This window comes from Myotis nattereri, assembly GCF_964212035.1.
Source record: "Myotis nattereri genome assembly, chromosome: 1".
Taxonomy (NCBI): Eukaryota; Metazoa; Chordata; class Mammalia; order Chiroptera; family Vespertilionidae; genus Myotis; species Myotis nattereri.
In genome coordinates, this window is record NC_138075.1 from 86,307,120 (window position 1) to 86,325,343 (window position 18,224).

The 18,224-nt window shown below is 36.8% G+C and overlaps 1 protein-coding gene across 1 annotated transcript in view; it reads left to right on the plus strand.

Moving 5' to 3' along the window:
• The first annotated feature begins 461 nt into the window (after positions 1 to 461).
• The window catches only part of ARHGAP5 (Rho GTPase activating protein 5), a 131,371-nt gene continuing 113,608 nt past the window's right edge, over positions 462 to 18,224 (plus strand). Inside the window, exons 1-2 of the mRNA XM_081089834.1 lie at positions 462 to 692; positions 6,210 to 6,389. The gene's annotated coding sequence lies outside the window, so the exon portion shown is untranslated. The remainder of the gene's footprint in view (positions 693 to 6,209; positions 6,390 to 18,224) is intronic.

Here is an 18,224-nt window from a genome sequence, read left to right on the forward strand (position 1 = left end):
CTAGAAAAATATTTTCAAGACTGATACGCTGTAGACAACCATTTTAGGCTTATTTTTAGAATTTTAAGAATCTGCTGTTTTCCAAGTTTTCTTTTAGAAAATGCAATCTAGTTACTTTTCACATCCTCATAATTAAAAAAGGCATTGCTTTATTGTTTGTGTGAGCAAGAACTTGAGATAATGTCAAATCTTGCCAAGGCCCTCAAGGATACTAAACATGAACTTTTGGAGGAATAAGGTTTGTTTTAGTGTCTCTCATTCCCAGTCTAGGGTTAAGAAGGGTCTTGGTCTCTCAAAATGTTTGCACGAGAGGATGAACTTCAATGTTTGCATCGTTTCCCCTGTTTTATACTCTCCTCGCATAGACCACAGCTTAGAGTTTTAGAGAAAAGGCGCTTTCGGCAAGTGCAAAGTGGTATTGTCATGTTGCTACTGGAGCTGTCTGTGAGAGCCAAGAAAATAGGACAGGGTGAAAAGGAAGTAAAATAAGTCATAGTGAAACCTCCTCTCTCAGAGGAAGGAAAGCAAACATTGAAATATTGCTTTTTCCTGGCTGCTTATTAAAGGGAAAATTTGCCTACTGTGCTGGAAGAGTCTCTTATTCATCGCTCTGTTGATGTGAATGAAGCATCCAGCTTGTTTGTTTTTGTGTGTATTGCCCATTCTGTGTCTTAAGAGGAACTCTGCTGACAGTGAGTATTGAACAGATTCAGCATTTCTTTGATTAGAAAAGATGTCAATTTGTTTTAATCATTCAATAATTTATATTAGACCAATTCCCCAAAACAGTTCAATTTAAACATGTTTGCTGCAAGGTCCATTCAGATTTCTGAAATGTGTATGGATTCATTATTTTTATGAGAGTGAAAAATCTTGTTTTATTTTTAATATGGATTAGTTTATTTGAGATAATATGCTATTTGGATCTTTTGTGGAACTTACATAATTTTGTCCCTTTCAGAAATAAAAGTGTATAGGGTATTGTAAATTAATTAACATAAAAACCTTGAGTTTATAGGTATAGAATTGTAGTGTCACATCATGCAATTAAATACCACACATTCTATTTTCATAAGTTCAAGGTCATTGGTCTAAATTACAATGATATAATTTCTGTTATGATTGTTGGTGATTGGTATAATTTGACTAATTATTGCCTAAAAATGGAAGTTGGCTGGGACTCAAACTGAAACCAATGCTTTTTTATATGAGAAGAGCAAGGAGACTGAATGCGTTTTCTTTTGTCATTCATTATGATGGGCTGCAGGAATCATAAATATTGCACTGAGAGATATAGGAAGCTTTCTTTTCCAGGATCATCTTTCTAGAACAGAATAAAAGGCAACTCTCCAGAGAAAAATAAATGATCATGTTTAGTGAAACATCACATTGGCTGGCTAATTGGAAGGACAGTGGAAAAATCCCACAGGAAATAGTCAGGAGCCTGTGACTTTTATAGTCAATACTCTTCTTAGACAGAGCAAACGTTCCTTTTAATGACATAAAAATCCATTTAAATTGAAGTAACATCTGCCCAACCTTCTTATCTGACCACAGGGTCAAGAAAAACCATTGCCAGATAAGGAAATAATTAAATGTTTTGTGAAATATAGGAGGAACTTGTGTGTAAACAATAAGAGAGTGGAAGTTTCATGCCTATGTTAATTCCCCATGAGCATGTATTAAAACTGATTTTCTCCTGTTTAAAAAAAAACAAAAAATGATGAATGCTACCTTTTTAAAAGATACTTGTACTTTAAGGCAATTTAATATATTACATAATTTACTAAAACCTTCTTGGCCTTTTCATCTTTTCTAGTAATTTCTGGGTCTATTTTGACCACAAGCTTTGAATAAATGGATGAAAAGAGAACTTGGTCATTGTCCATTTCCAAAGGCATAGAGATCAATGTGAGTGCAGATAACCAATCCCACAATGCAGAATAGAAAGGTCAGGGAAGAAAATAGTGTGCACTGTTTAGCTGTGCATCCTAATATGTTAGGAATTGCACAGGGCTCTTGGCATTCCTTTGTATCTCTACTAAGGCTGAGGACCCCACTGGTCCCTAGAGGTGAGGGGTGAGCTGTAAGAGTTCACTTCTGAGGAGGTGCTCCTGGGACATCCCAGGCTCAGAGGTGGCAGCAAGCTTCTCTCAAGAGCCTCAAGGCAGTGATATTTTCCAGCCAAAGCAACAAGAGTGAGAATTCAATCTGTCTTACAGTCACTTCCACAAATTCTAGGTAAAGTTACCCCATCTTTCCCAAGCCCTCGCAAGAAGCTTTATTTAAAAGTGTTCACGGAAGCCATAAATCCAGGGCCCTAAATGTTGTATCCTTGATGCCCAAGAAGATTTTATAAAAAAGAGCAACAGATTGTATAAAGCAAATCTTCCATGCTAGTATCACATTCCAAAATTAATAGTATGGCTTCTATAGTACCAAATGAAATAAATTGCCTTTAGTACAGCACAATGCAGAAAGAAAAAAAAAAAGTAAGCTCCTTATTTAAATCTCATATGAATATTTGATGCTTCTCACCTTAGAGATTGTCTCACTTCCTTGGCAGTTAATGACAGGTAGGCAGAGACAAGCTGACTGTTGTAGAGCTGGACTTTATGGAAACAAAAGAGCCCTTCTCAAAGGTGGTGTATCATACTGTTTACACATGTCAGGTCTGGAACCCTGCTGCCTGGTTAAATTCTGATTCTTCCATTACCAACTATGAATCCTTAAGCAAGTTGCTTAACTTCTTTAGATCTCAGTTTCCATCTTTGTGAAATGAAATATATAATTATACCTAACTCAAAGGATTATTGTGGGGTTTAACCAAGATCACTCATGCCAAGTACTTGATAATTTTTTAGCTGTCATTATTGTTAATTCACTTCATCTACTTTGATATCCCTTTTTCTGGCCTTTTAGACACCAGGATTATTCAGAATTATTACTGAGAATTATTTTGCCTATCCAAATTCTGAATGCCTAAACAATAATTCTAGAAAAACTTCTCTTAGCTACTAAACAGACACATTTCCAACAAAGCCTACCTCTCTGTGTTCTCCTCAGCATTGATAGGATATCCTTAGGCCATAATTATTCCCAAAGTTATTTAAATGGTCCCAGAGCCTCAAAGAAATTAGGTAAATGTAAAATTTGCAGGCCAAATTGTGTTCCAATGATTTCTGAAAGTCCTAATGATAGATGTTCCTAGCCCGTGGGCCCTACTCTTCTCATTGGTCTTGGGAGAGGGAGCTCTGTAGTTCCATCAGCCCCTTCCAGTCTCACAGAACTGTTTTTCACTTTAGAAGGTGCAGTAAAATGGGAAAGGAGCAGGTGCTTGAGCACCTACATAGCCTGGTGCCCATCTGGTCTTTGAAAGCTCACCAGTGGTTTGGTTCTGAAGTTCATATTTTGGGTTAATGTATGAATTAGAAGTTATTGGCTAGAATTTTTTAAGCCAGAAAAAAAAAGTTACTTTGATTTTTTAGGTCATAGCATTTATGAATGTTATTTAAGATTAGTGTGGAATATAAAAAGTTGTTTTCCTCAGAATTCTTGACCTAAAAAAGTAACCTTTTCATTTTAACTTCTGAGCCTACCTTGCAATACAAGTAAATACACTGTAGCAATAGTATACTCCTGAGCTGCAGCAGAAAACATTTTATCTTTCTTGAATGCTGCAAAATCATAAACTGAAGAAGTCAAAGTCAATTTATGAGCTCTCCAAGATCTTGCTAAGGAAATAGCTAGAAAATACATAGAAAAATATATTTATTTTATGAAACATGCAAAATAATTTCAGAGCACCTCCCTAAGTGAGTCTATTACTATGTTATACAGACTATGTAAGATTATGAATGCATTGAGTTTACTTAATATGATCCTTTTGGGAACATGGTTTAATTGAAAGCTTTGGAGATAAAACTAGCATCGATTGAGTTGAAAAGTTTCTTTTTAAATAAAAGCTGTTAAATTATATTACAAAATGCTGGAGAAAATAATACACACTATCTAAATGTGAAATTAATGTCTCCCTCAACATGGCTCTTAGTGCATCTCAACTTAGTTTTTACTTAATTGTTTCTTTTGTTTCTGGTGATTCAGATTTCCCACATCATAATATATCTTTACTTGTCTCTTCCTGTAACCAAATTTCGCTAGACTAGGCTGTTTGCACGAGCAAATTAGTGCCTTCCAGGAAGGTGTTAATAAGACACAGAGCAAAAAGGAATATTTCAAGGGAGGTAAATATACACACAATTTTCTGAAAGTGCAGCAAGTTTGCTTTATTATTTTCCTCATTGAGCTAGAACTATAGCTTTTACCTGTGGTCTTCCTTCTCGTTTGTAACTTGTGACTTCATTTGTGTGATTCATTTCACTTGTTAAACTTGCCTCCATTGACACTATCCATTCAATAAGCCGTACTTTAGGCATTTTAAAACAAGATATAAATCAGCAATTCTCAACCTGTGTTTTCAGTTTCCAAGGGTGTGTTGATATAAATCAAAGGCTATCTTTAGTTCTTTAAAAACAAACTGGAAGTAGCTTTGAACTTCAAGATGCTATGGGAAATTAGAATGAATGATTGTGTAACAACATGCTTTCTAAGATTTGAAATACTATATACTTGAAGAATTCTTAGTACAGATGTAACTACCTGGTTGAAGAAATTGGTTGCTAAGCAAACAACTGAATTGAATTGTTTTAAAAACATAACTTAAGTTATACCTGCTTTCATCTTTGGATTCTCATTCCCTTCCCCCAATTCATGGCATTTGGAGGCACTGTGTTAACATGATACAATTTATGAAGATAGACTCTGCTTCTTACATTTAACCATTGAAATGTTTGGGCTGTATATATATCATTATCATTTTAAAAAGTGGCTTTCTTTAAAAAAGGAATAAAATCATAGATGTGTGATTTTATAAACTCTTCATTTTAGAAATGCGGAAACAAAGGCCCGCAACATTTAAACAAATTGTTTGAGTTTACCCAGCTGATTAGTGGCCTCTCCCCGCCAGTATTTTATTCTATTTTTTCTCCTGCTATACCAGATTGCTATCTTATTGGCATAGCTCCATATACAGTATCTCAGAATAAAGCAGGTGACAAGATAAGGGAATAGTAAATTGAGAATTGGCAATTTGGGTTTAGGTCTACAACATTGTTTTTGAAAGTGTGGTGTGAAGATCACCTATATTACTTATCCAGATGCCTGTTTAAAATGTAGATTCCTGGACCCCACCCCAGACCTACTGAATCTCAATCATCTAGGGGTGGAAGCCAGGAATATGCAATTTAAACAACCTCTGTAGGTAATTTTTCTGTACAATAAGGTTTGTATTCTAGAGGCCAATGATAACCTACATGTTTCACTATAATGTTATTTAATACATTTTAAATTACATAATAACATACTATATTCCCATTTGAAAAATGTGTAGTGCTTTGCAGTGGATTCTAAGAAGTGGTGCAGAGGAGACCTGCGGTGAAAGGGCAGGGCACTAAGTTTGGGTTCCAATTCAGGCTCTACCACTTTGCTATGAGGATCTGGGCAAGTTACTTAACTCTCTCAGACTCCAGTTTTTCTTCTTTTAAGAAAAATAATGCTGCCCTTGCAGGATTGCTGAGAGGTAATGGATATAAAATACCTGGCAGGCACTGGGCCTAGCATAGTAGAGGCACGCAACTATTCATTACTGTCATTACTTAAGCTAATATAACTATTATGTTCCATATCTTTTCTCTTACCTTTTGAAATAGAAATACACTGAATTCTATATTATTTCAGACCTAGCTCCCATTTTGTGGAGTATTTCTGTCTTTTGCTCCTTCTCTCCTCTGCGGCTTCCAGCCTACCTCTTGGCTATTTCACTATTCATTAGTCACCTCCTGCAGGAGGAAAGAGAAAATAAGAAATCAACTCAAAACATCTATTTTCCTTATCCCTTATTACCTTCAGTAAAAGATATGGTTTGAGGGAAAGAGGCTGAATCACTGGCCAAAATAGCATTTTTGTTTTCGGTTTTCTGAGAATTTAGATAGTTTTTTTAGGTAGTTTCTGTTTCTGCTCTTATAACGGTTAAGTGGTAGTCCTCTACTTACATGCTCACAATGGAATCAGTGATTTTAATCAACATCGCATGATGAAAGGATACTTCTAAATGAATCATTTTGAATCTTGTTTCCTTCCTTACTTTTTAGGGAAACCGAGAAGATTTGGTTTAAGAAAACTCATTAAGATCCTACAGAGAAGGAGCCCGAGTATGAAGTAGGTCAAATTCCGGCACCCCAGTCATGCCCTGGAGGCATTGCTGACGTGCTTCTCTAGCTTGGCAGAGGTGGACTGTGTGTGGATGGATTCCTGGATTGCACAGCTCCTGGGTAGGTACAGGTTTGGACTTAATGAGATCAGGAGTCTTGATTTTCATGTACCAGTAAAATACCCTCAGTTTTTTCAGATCTTCAGATTTTTCCTCATGAAAAGCTCCCAGGTGCTTGGTGTTTGGGGTCTGCTACTTGGGACAGAGAGCCACAGCCTCAGCTGTAAGAACTGTGAGACTCCAGAGGTGGTACAACCCAAAGCATCATACAAAAGTGAGTGCAGCAACAGGGAAAATTTTTCTTAACCTGCTGGTGTGTAGTCAGACTCTGGCAGGAGGGCAGGGGTGTGGGTGGGAGTGGAGGGCGGTAGCTGTATGAAGGCCTGGTCTTTTCTTCACCTCACTCTTCACCTATTGCCAGTCCTGAGTCCTGACAGGGTGTCTGATACAGGCCCTCAGGTGGACTGATGGTCTGGTTGAGCTATGTGACATGACCAGTCCACTAGAATGGCATCTCTTGAGGGTAGGTATTATTGTCTACTTTATTCATTGCTCTAACCCCAGCACCTAGAACGAGGTCTGGCATAGAGTACATACTCAATAAATATTTGTTGAATAAATGGATGAATTAATCATCAGGGTTTATAAATGCTTGTTAAAGAAAAAGAAGAAGAAGTGGGGAGGGGAGAGGATGAAAGAGGAAAATCATGAGATGATGCTTGGCATGGTTGAGTCAATCTGATTATCTGAAAATGCCCTTTTTGGGTAAAAGGAGATATTTCTTTGGCCAAAGGCATATATGATTTCTGCTACTGCTAGACCCTTCAAAGAGTTTTAGGGTCTATCTCTGTGAGTACTAATTATAGTGACTGGTTGGATGGAAAAATAATGATTATGGTGAATAACAACAGTAGCAGCACTTACACTATGTGGATTATCTTTACCAATCCATTTGTAAAACTTAATGAATGATACTACAAGTATAATTGCAATTTGCTACAGTGATGTAAAATTTGATATAATATAGTCTCACTGCCATTGAGTCACTGGAATGCAATGTTATAAACAAGTCCTGAGGGAAGCAGGCTCGCCTGGTTTCTCTAAAAAGACAATGTGTGTGCGTGTTTGTGCTTGTGTGTGTGAGTGTGTCCATCTAAATGCACAAAGCCTACCCAAAATCATTTTAGTAATAACCTTGATGCCGGCAGTTGGGTTACTAAGTAAAGCTAAGTGTGATTTTTAGCTTAATACCACATCCTTTTCTTCAGATCATAGTTTTCTGGGAAGTTTCCAAAACCACAAATGCAAATGACATGTGCATCTCTAGAAATTTCCCTTTTAGGAGAATGGCAGTATGCCAACAAAGGTGAAGCATAGAGCATACTTTTAAAAAAGAGCCCCTAATTAGGCCTGTATTTTACAGATCTGCTTTTTTTACCCTTACTTTGTCCTCTCTTTTTGCTTCTTTAACACTTTGGCTCTTGTAGACACTTCATTTAAATTCAATGAAGACAAACTGGAATGAGTGGAACTATTAAACAGACTGTAGTGTCCTTGAGTGTGTCCTCTGTGAAAGGCCATGGGCTTTGAAGGAAGACATACTTGGGAGGTTTGGGTTCCAGTGATCATCTATATGAACTTTCTTACTGGAGTTCTCTTCTGCAAAAAAGAGAAAGAAATAATCTCTAAGGGTTGTTGTGAAAATAATATATATAAAATGAATAATGTATGTAAATAATATATAATGGATAATATATATAATGGATAATATATATAATGGATAATATATATAATGGATAATATATATAATGGATAATATATATAATGGATAATATATATAAAAATGCTTAGCACAATAACATGGCATGTATAAGGTGTGTTATGCTTTCTTTGTCTTTCTCCTTTACTTTCACACAGAACACTTCACTTCTGACACTTCTCATCAGCAAATGTGTAGATTTCTGCCCCCCGCCCTCCCCCATTCCCCCCCCCCCCAGCAACAAGCAATTCTCTGTGACATTAGCTGGATATTCTACATTTTAACTCATCTGTGGTACCATCTACTTGAAGATAGTGTCAGATACCACAGGTTAAGGGCTCAGGTCCAAAGGACAGCTCCCATCCCTCTTTAGATGCCATCGCCAGTAGCAGGTCTCCAGGGAATTCCCAACTACTGTCTGACTTGGCCACAAATCAGAGGTTCCCAGTACCCACTCCTTGGGCTTGATTGCTTTGCTAGAGCAGCTCACAGAACTCACATTTGACCAGTTTATTAAAGGATATGGTAAGGAATACAGATGAACAGCTAGATGAAGAGATATGTAAGGTGAGGTCTGGGAGGTCCCAAGTGCAGGGCTTCTGTCCCCAGGGAGTTGGCGTGTGTCACCTCCTAGTATGGATGTATTTGCCTTCCTGGAAGCTCTCCAAACCCCTAACTATTGGAATTTTATGGAGGCTTTATCACATAAGCATGATCAGTTATTAACTCCATTTCTAGCCCCTCTCTCCTCTCTAGAAAAGTGGAGTGGGGGTAGGGCTGAAAATACTAAGCTTCTAATCAAGGTTGGTCTTACTGCTGACCAACCCCCATCCAGGAGTCATCTGGGAACCCACGGAGTCACCTTTTTAGAATGAAAAATGCTCCTAGTGCTCTTATCACTTAGAAATTTATAAGGGTTTTAGGACCCCTGTGTCAGGGACTGGGGACTGGGGTCAAATATTTTTCTTATTATAAATCACATTATCACATAGAGCCTCAGGGCAGTCCCTTCGTTCTCTCACAGACTGTTGCAGTTAGAGGTAGAATTGTTCTCCAGCCCACTTTCTGAATTGCCACAAGCATTATCCTAAACACACACACACACACACACACACACACACACACACACACACCATCTTTTATTTACTCCTTTTTTTGTTTTCTGCTGCCCACAGGATAAAAACTAAGCTCCTTGTTGAAGCATGCAAACCTTCCACATCTAGCTTTAGGTCTGTTGACTCATTTCTTGCTGATCCTGAACTGTTTCTTCAACCTTGACATGCCCTTTTACACTTCTGTGCCTTTGCATATGGTTTTGTTTTTTTCCAGCCTCCAGTGCCTTTCCACTCCTCTCCACCCAGTGTACATCCACTATTTCTTCTTTCAAGGTGAAGCTCAGTGCTGTCTCTTCTGTAAAGCATATCCAGACTGCCTGAAACCAAGGCAGTTACTTACACCCTTTACGCCTTTCTGGCTGCCATAGCTCTTTGTTTATATCTCTATTATAGCTGGCTCACGTAGTAATTAAAATTCAAACACACCTAGTAATGCCACTTTCTGGATGTCTAACCTTGAGCAAGTACTTAACCTCGATTAGCCTTGTCTTCATTTGCTAAATGGAGACAATATTAGAACCTATCTGAGAATTATTTAGGTATTAAATGAGATAATTCATGTAAAACATATAGTACAACACCTAGAATATGGTCTCTGCGGGTCTGTCTTTGCTAGACTGTGAGCTACTTCATTTTGTGTCCCCAATACCTAGCACAAAGCCTGGAACACAGGAGGTAGTTAATATATGTTTGTTGGAAGAACAGGAGGAAGCAAACAAGCTACCTTTCATCTATATTAACAAAGAAAACAGAAAATGTTAAACTGTATTTATGAGGAAGGCTCATTAACTGTCCCTTCACACTTTAGTTAACACTCTTGGATCTTCAGCTATAAAAATGTCTGCTCCTCTCCTCCCCCCAGAAAAGCTGACAAGAAATAATATATAAAAATTACACAGCCCTAAGTCCTCTAGGTACTTCTTAGCTACAGAAACTGAACCAACACTGTCCCCCAAAAAAGGGAAGGAAACTATCTCCTATATTAAGAATGCATATAAACTATGAAATGGAAGACATTTGGTAAAACGGAGATCAGATAACAGGTTAAATAGCATTTCTAGAATCCTCTATTTTCTGCATATGGTGTCAATACTTTTGTTCTCAGGAAAGTTCACTTGCCCAATTATCTGTTCTTTTCTCTTCTCGTTAATCCTATATGATAATCCTATATAATAAAGAGGTAATATGCAAATTGACCATCACTCCAACACACAAGATGGCCGCCCCCATGTGGACACAAGATGGCCAGCAGGGGAGGGCAGTTGGGGGTGACCAGGCCTGCAGGGGAGAGCAGTTAGGGGCAATCGGGCCAGCAGGGGAGCAGTTAGGCGTTGACCAGGCCAGCAAGGGAATGGTTGGGGGGTGATCAGGCTGGCAGACAGAAGTGGTTAGGGGCAATCAGGCAGGCAGGCAGGTGACGGTTGGGAGCCAACAGTCCTGGATTGTGAGAGGAATGTCCAACTGCTTGTTTAGGCGTTTAGACCCTGTGGGATCAGACCTAAACAGGCAGTTGGACGTCCCTCAAGGGGTCACAGATTGGAGAGGGTGCAGGCTGGGCTGAGGGACACACCCCCTCCTATGCACAAATTTTGTGCACTGGGCCTCTAGTTGTTAATAACACTGATACTGTTGTCTTCTTATACTTAAAATTCAAAACCAAATTTTTAAAGACAAACACTGTGTTTCACTATAATGAACTATAGCAGCCCATTTCTTTCTGTCTAAAAATGAGCTTTGGCAGTAGGTAGCAAAATTTGGAGGTTCTAGTTCAGGAGCAGTTATTGGCAAGTCAATTAATCCAGCCAACTTTATAATTTTACCACCTCAATAGTACTGCTGATTAGTTCTTAGATGCTTTGAAAATTTTAAGCATTATTTATTTTATTTTTTGCAATTCAAGTTTCTCAGTTGCAAAAAGAGGGTAAAAATACCTAACATTTACATTTAATCTTAGGTATGAAGATTAAATGTGAATGTTCAATGAGTAATGTATATAAAACATCTAACATAGTGCTTTTCATGTAATAGGTACCCAATAAATATTATTTTCTTTCTCATCAGGATTTTGTTTATGACACCATGTTTTAGTCAGATGAACATGTTTACATATGGGTCTACCTTACTGTACTGAAAGCTCATCCAAGGCAGGAATTCTCTCATACTCATCTTTGGATTCCTAACAATCAGTAAACTGCTTGACACAAAACATGTGTTTAATACATAGTTATGGAAGGCAGGAAGAAAGGATGGGAGAGAAAAAAGAAAGGACAAAAATCTATATAATTACTCAAGTTATTGCATTTTAAATATTTATTTTACACATTAATTCTAATAATTATAGGAAATGACTAATATTATAAAATATAGTTGAATACTCCTTCATACTTTTGAAATGAAAACAGAAACAACCCTGATATATGTCTCCTTTTGTTTTATGCCAATATTCATAAACAAACATTACTGAATGAAAATTGCTTGTCAAAAGTGTAACTAATGTGAGATGGGGCTATGATTTTGATGGCATGTGTTATTTATGCCATCAAAATGAGAAGAGTATCACTATGTTTTAGGGCTCTTATGTGGCACTTGGAAAACTCTGTAGTCTGCAATCTACTCATTCTGTGCCCTAGTCAAGGTGACTTATCACAGGGAAAAAGCACATGTTTCATGCTTTTTTAATGACATGCTTGACACATAATACAAAATGACATAATCTGTAGAGTATAAAGTTGGAGTGCATACCAATCAGACATGTTATACTCTTTGGTTGCATGATTCACTGTTTGAAAATACCTTATCTGATATCAAGAAAAGAACAAGAAGCTGCTACCAATATAGGATTTTTTTTTTCAGTCTTCTCAAATAGACTTCCAGTACCCCTCTAACACATGCTATGGCCCTAACTTTCTTTTATCTTAGGCTCTTTGTTGCTGTTACTATTCTCTTCTTTTAGTTAACAGTTGATGAATACTGTTTTTTAATTTTTTAAAACATTTAATCATAAAAATGTAAACAATATGAAATCATAACAAGTAAGAAATTAATCTTTGATACACAATGGAATACTATGCTGTGGTAAAAAAAAAAAAAAGGAACTCTTGCCTTTTGCCACAGCATGGATGGAACTGGAGAGCATTATGCTAAGTGAAATAAGCCAGTCAGAGAAAGATAAATACCACATGATCTCACTCATTTGTGGATTATAGAGAACAACATAGACTGATGAAAAGGGACAGACCCAAAGACTGAGAAACAGTGATCAGGCTATCAATCCCCAGAAGGAAAGTAGGGGAGGGCGAGGGTAAGAGGAAGAGATCAACCGAAGGACTTGTATACATGTATATAAGCCAAACCAATGGACATGGACAACGGGGGGATGGGAGCATGAGTTTGTGTGTGGGGGGGGAGGTTGGGGGTCAATGGGGGGGATGAGGACACATTTGTAATACCTTAACTAATAATAAAAAAAAAGAAATTAATCTTTGACATATCCTTACCTACTTTTCTTGCTCTCCATCCACTTTCTTCCATGAGTATGTACCCTTCCAAACCTTTCTCATCTATTAAATGTATAGATATATGTACAGATACATATATTTTCTAGATAAGTAGGATCCAGCTATGTATATTTTATTAAGCAACATGCTTTTATCTTTTTCACTTAATATGTCTTGGAGATATTTTTATGTTTGTAAATATAAATTAATCTTATTCTTTCTAATGGTTGCCTAGTATTCCATACTATGGTTCTAACATAATTGATTTATCCATTCCTCTTTTAATCAGGATAAATTTGTTTTCCTTTTCATACAATATTATAAATAGTACAGCAATGGACATTCTTGTCTATTCACCTTTCCACAGGATAGAATCCTAGAAGTGGAATTTCTGTGTTAATGGGGACACAGTTTTTGAATGCCACAGTCTATTGCAATATTTAGTAATCATTGCTATTTGGTTACCCTTCCCCATTTTACACAAGGTTGGCTTCTACTCTGGCTTAACTGATTCTTTGAATACATTGAGATGTCAGCATAAAGAAGCTTTAACTTCTTTTTTTAATTTTTTATTTATGATTTTTAGAGAGAGAAACATTGATTCGTTGTTCCCCTTACTTATGCATTCATTTGTTGATTCTCGTATATGCCCTGACTGGGAATCAAACCCAGAATCTTGGCGTATCCTGGTGATGCTCTAACCAACGGAGCTACCTGGCCAGGGCTATAGAAGCTGTAGGTTCTCAAACAGAAAGGGGAAATGAAAGGTTGTGCTACTTATGTTAATGTAACCAGAAAATTTTAATGATGTTGTAATATTTTATTTTCACCATAAGATTCATTTTAAAGTTGAATTCAGTTTAAGTTTTATATTTCTTTTATCTTGTACCACATCCAAGGGACGTTTAACTACTGGTATTTAAATGGGTAATCACTTAAAAATTATTCTACAGCCCTGCCCAGTGTGGCTCAGTAGATAGATCATCAGTCGCACACTGAAGGGTCTCAGGTTCCATTCCTGGTCAAGGGCACATACCTGGGTTGCAGGTTCCATCCCAGGCCCCCATTAAGGCATGTGCAGGAGGCAACCACTCAATATGTCTTTCTCACATAGATGTTTCTCTCTTTGTGTCTCTCCTTCCTTCCTTTCCACTCCCTAAAAATCAATGGAAAAAATATCCTTGGGTGAGGATTAACAAAAATAAACATAAAATTAAAACGAATTGTCCTACAGAATGAATTTTAGGGGAGCTAGCAAATATGGAATGAAGTGCTTCTAAGTAGATGAGACAATTGCAATCCAGTTCTATTGAAGCACTACAAAATGATTGCTGAGAAATTGAATGTACGTTCTTTGGGTTTTGGGGGTGAGGGGTTGGGGAAGACAAATGCTTTCATTATTTCCTTTGTATCACTGAAAGGGAAACATCTAAGAATCCTGAATTTTTAAGTGGTAAAATGAGAGATGTAAGGTACAACTATATGGGTCATGCTTTGAGCTATCTTTTCTAAAAAGATCATAAAGATTTCTAAGAATGAGATATATCACAGCCGCTCAAATGGGAAGTTATAAATAATGTTCAAGGTGGATTGAGGAACTAGGACCATACAGTTTGGGGAGACTCTCAGAAGATGGTTTTTATGGGTTGTTTGGCCATGCCTCCTAGACTCCCTCCTGTATTTTCTCCCAGTACCTCCCCCACCTATCCTGACTGCTTTGGTTGCAAAGAAAGGTAATCTTCTTATCACTTTACTACAAAACTTGTGCCATGGCTTCAAACAAAAATAAAAAATTTTTAAAGTAGAAGAGTCCTTGGAGATCATTGACTCCTTTCTCTTGCCCTGAAGCAATAAAACTGTGAGCTGCATTCTAGTGTAATCACAGGTCATCTGTCTTTCCAAATGGCTTCTACCAAGTTTCTGTCATCTCTTTTTTTTTTAAATTAAAAAATGTTTATGACTAAGGAAAACACAATAATCAAATCAAACTCCTCCCTCCCCCTGCACATGTGCCCATTCCTTGGCCCTTCCCTACTCTCTTCACTATTGTAGCTCCTTCTCCTTTTTCAGACTCTGGTTGGTCATCAACTCCTTGGTGATGGAAGCCTTCCCTGGTACACCCCCACTTCCAATGAAGAGCATTCTAGCATGCTTATCTATAACTTAAATATTGTTCTCCTGTCTCTCCCATTAAACAGGGAAGATAGGGGATCTGCCTTTATCTTCATATCTCCAGCACCAAGTGCAATATCTAGTACTCAGTCTTTGTATAGGAGAGATAACTACTTACTTTAAAAAGTGACTACTGTATGATTTGGTGTTTGTTAATATGCCAAAAGGCATCATGACACCAAAAGACATTAAGTCCACCCATTATTTGGTAATTTACTTGATTCTTAGCACATGGAAGTAATTAAAGAAGTGTGTTGTAGAGACCTTGGATCAATTGGATTGGACCAAACTGATTTATAAAAATGTGGATTTCTCAAGGGCATTTGTACCAAGAAACATTCCCAAATTTGTGTGGGGTTGTATTTAGGTTTGATTGCCTTCTTCTTCTTCTTTTTCAGATGAGGGCAAAAATGATAAGACCTTTATCAGGACAAAATATGATATGAAAACTACTTAATAGTTGCATTTGGGAAATGGTTAAATGTGTGTGCTTTTGTAAAAGTGATTAAACTAAAACAGGATTAGCAAAAATTTAGGGTTCAAGATTAGCATAGAAATTAATTTCTAAACAAGCAGGTTGTCTTGTTTCATTTAATTGCTCCCTGTGTGATTATGTAAAGCTGAAATTAATTTCTGAACTTTTTTAAAGCATTAAAACTATAGTAGTGTTTCTCAAGTTTTTTTTTTTAACGTTTTCTTTTTTTCCTATTGATTTCTAGAGATAGTAAAAGGAGGGAGGAGGAGGGTAGAGAGAGAAACATCGACGTAAGAGAGACACATCAATTGATTGCCCCATGTGCCCCAACTGGGAATCAAACCTGTGACCCTTTGGTCTATAGGCCAATGCTCTAACTACTGAGCAAACCAACCAAGGCTCAAGTTTTTATTTTTGTCTTTGTCTAAATTCCCATTTTTTGTCCTCCCATCATGCAGTGCCCAGCCAAGGGCCTATTTATACCCTTGTATATTTCTGACTAGTTGCTTTTGACCCTACTTATCTCATGCAGCACTTTCCAGATAGTATGTGAACCATTCCTTAATCAGAATATTTTTTTAAAAAAGATCTTTACCCCACCAAGAAATCCTGGGAAAGCTTCATCAAGAGACTGCTCAGCAGCCTTGCATTTGCAAGTGCTTAATAAGGGTGCAAAGCTTGCTCCAGCTTGCAGTCAGTTTCCATGAATGCAACTATATCCACACAGATGAGTGACTACCAAGGAGGGCAACTCCTTCTAGGGGCCTGCAATGTGGCTCATCATCCTAATTCACTCAGGGCTGAGAAGTATAAAAAGAAGGAAAAGTTGAGTTGAGAAAAGTCACAATGCCATAATCCCTGGTTCTATAAAAGTTTTTGGGTTTAATATCTTTATGATTTGGGCTTTAACTTTTTCTTTCCATTGCCAGCTAAATCCCTGCACTTTCATCATTCTTACCTTGACATGACTGCTTAGATTTTTACTCAATATAATTTTTATACCTGGGTGAAATGTAAACATACTAAACCCTTGTTAAACTAGTACCGGTTTATTCTGGACGACAATTCTATTGCTCCAAATTAATAGCTACCCTTCTTCTAAGTACCTTAAATGCTCAATAGCTCTTTAAACATAGGCTATCCCAAGCTTCTTGGAGCAGAACTCTATTTCTAGACTCCCAGTAGTTTAAAACAAAAAAAATGTTTTCCCGTGACTAGGCTTTAAAATAATGGTACTGTTAATGAAAGTTATTCCTATGGTACTTAAAATACCCACTAAGAGTTCAAAATGATAAAAAAGAAGAAGAAGAAGAGATGTGTGCATGGTGTTTAAGTATTATATAAATGTATTTGTGTAAAAAGTCATATTAGCTTTGTATATAAACTTACTTTTTAAAAATAGTCAAAATATGCCTGGCTAGTGTGGCTCAGTGATTGAGGCTTGACCTAGGAACAAGGAAGTCACGGTTCAATTTCCGGTTGGGCACATGCCCAGGTTGCGGGTTCAACCCCTAGTGTGGGGGATGCAGGAGATAGCTGATTAATGATTCTCTCTCATCATTGATGTTGCTATCTCTCTATCCCTCTTCCTTCCTCTCTGAAATCAATAAAAATATATTTTTAAAAAATTAAAATGTGGCCTTGGCTGGTGTGGCTCAGTTGGTGGGCGGAGTCCTGTGCACCAAAGATTGTTGGTTCAACTGCCGGTCAGGGTACACGCCTAGGTTGGGCTTGATCTCTGGTAGGAGGCATGCAGGAGGCAGCCAATCTATGTTTCATTCTCACATTGATGTTTCTCTCTCTCTCTCATAATTAATTAATTAATTAATTAAAATGCAACTTGATATTTTTAATTAAAAAGTTTTGGGTTTAATAATAATTTATTGAAACTTACTAAGAACAGCACTTCTTAGAATTCCACTAACTCAATCACTCTCAAAATTTTCCTGCAAATGCTATTTACATAAGCAATAATAATATTAATATTAAATATTTTAAGGTATAGTTCAACTTCAGCATTTAAAAATACACACAAACTCTGGTACAGCAGCATTATAATCTTTTAATCAATTGCAATCAAAATACTGAGTTAATAGTCTTCAGTAATTAGGACAGTGATAATTTTAGAGAAGAAAGTTACCTACAGTGATTATTTCAATAACTTACCCATTTCTATGAAGAGAGCATAAACAAATTCTTTTAGCATTCTTTGCAGAAATTATCTCCTAATGACAGCTCCATTTTAAACTATTTAATTAACTGACTTTGTGATTCCTTGGACAGACTTCACTGTTTCAATCTATAATATAAGGACAAGTATGTTAAAACCTAATTTTTAAGATCTAAAGGAAATATTAAATATAAAATAGTATTTAATAATAAGCATGCTGGATATTTATATTGGATTAACTAAACATAATTGTATAAAAATATTGATAAATTTTTATAAGACCAACTTCCCTACCATGAAAAACATATTAATATTGCCACATATTGATATTTACAACCACATGTGACATTTAAATCCAATTTTGTATGGTTGCTAAATAAGGACCTAATACAATCAAAGGAGTTTTAGAGCTCAAAGGATTCTTAAAGAGCAGCTAGTCCAACCACCTTATTTCATAGAAGAGAAAATTAAGATTCATAAAAGAGAAGACATTTGCTCATGTGTTCAAACAACTACTGCAGACCCAGATCTACTCAACTCAGGTTGGTCATTACTTCCCTTAGAGGGCTGACTTTTGTTGGGATCTTTGAATATGCATGCAAAATGTTGATTGGAAATTTAACATATAGTGTCTCACAGGTACAATTTTCAAATATGCAGAAATGCTACAGGGATTAACAAAATGCACACATTTTTAAATGACAAGAA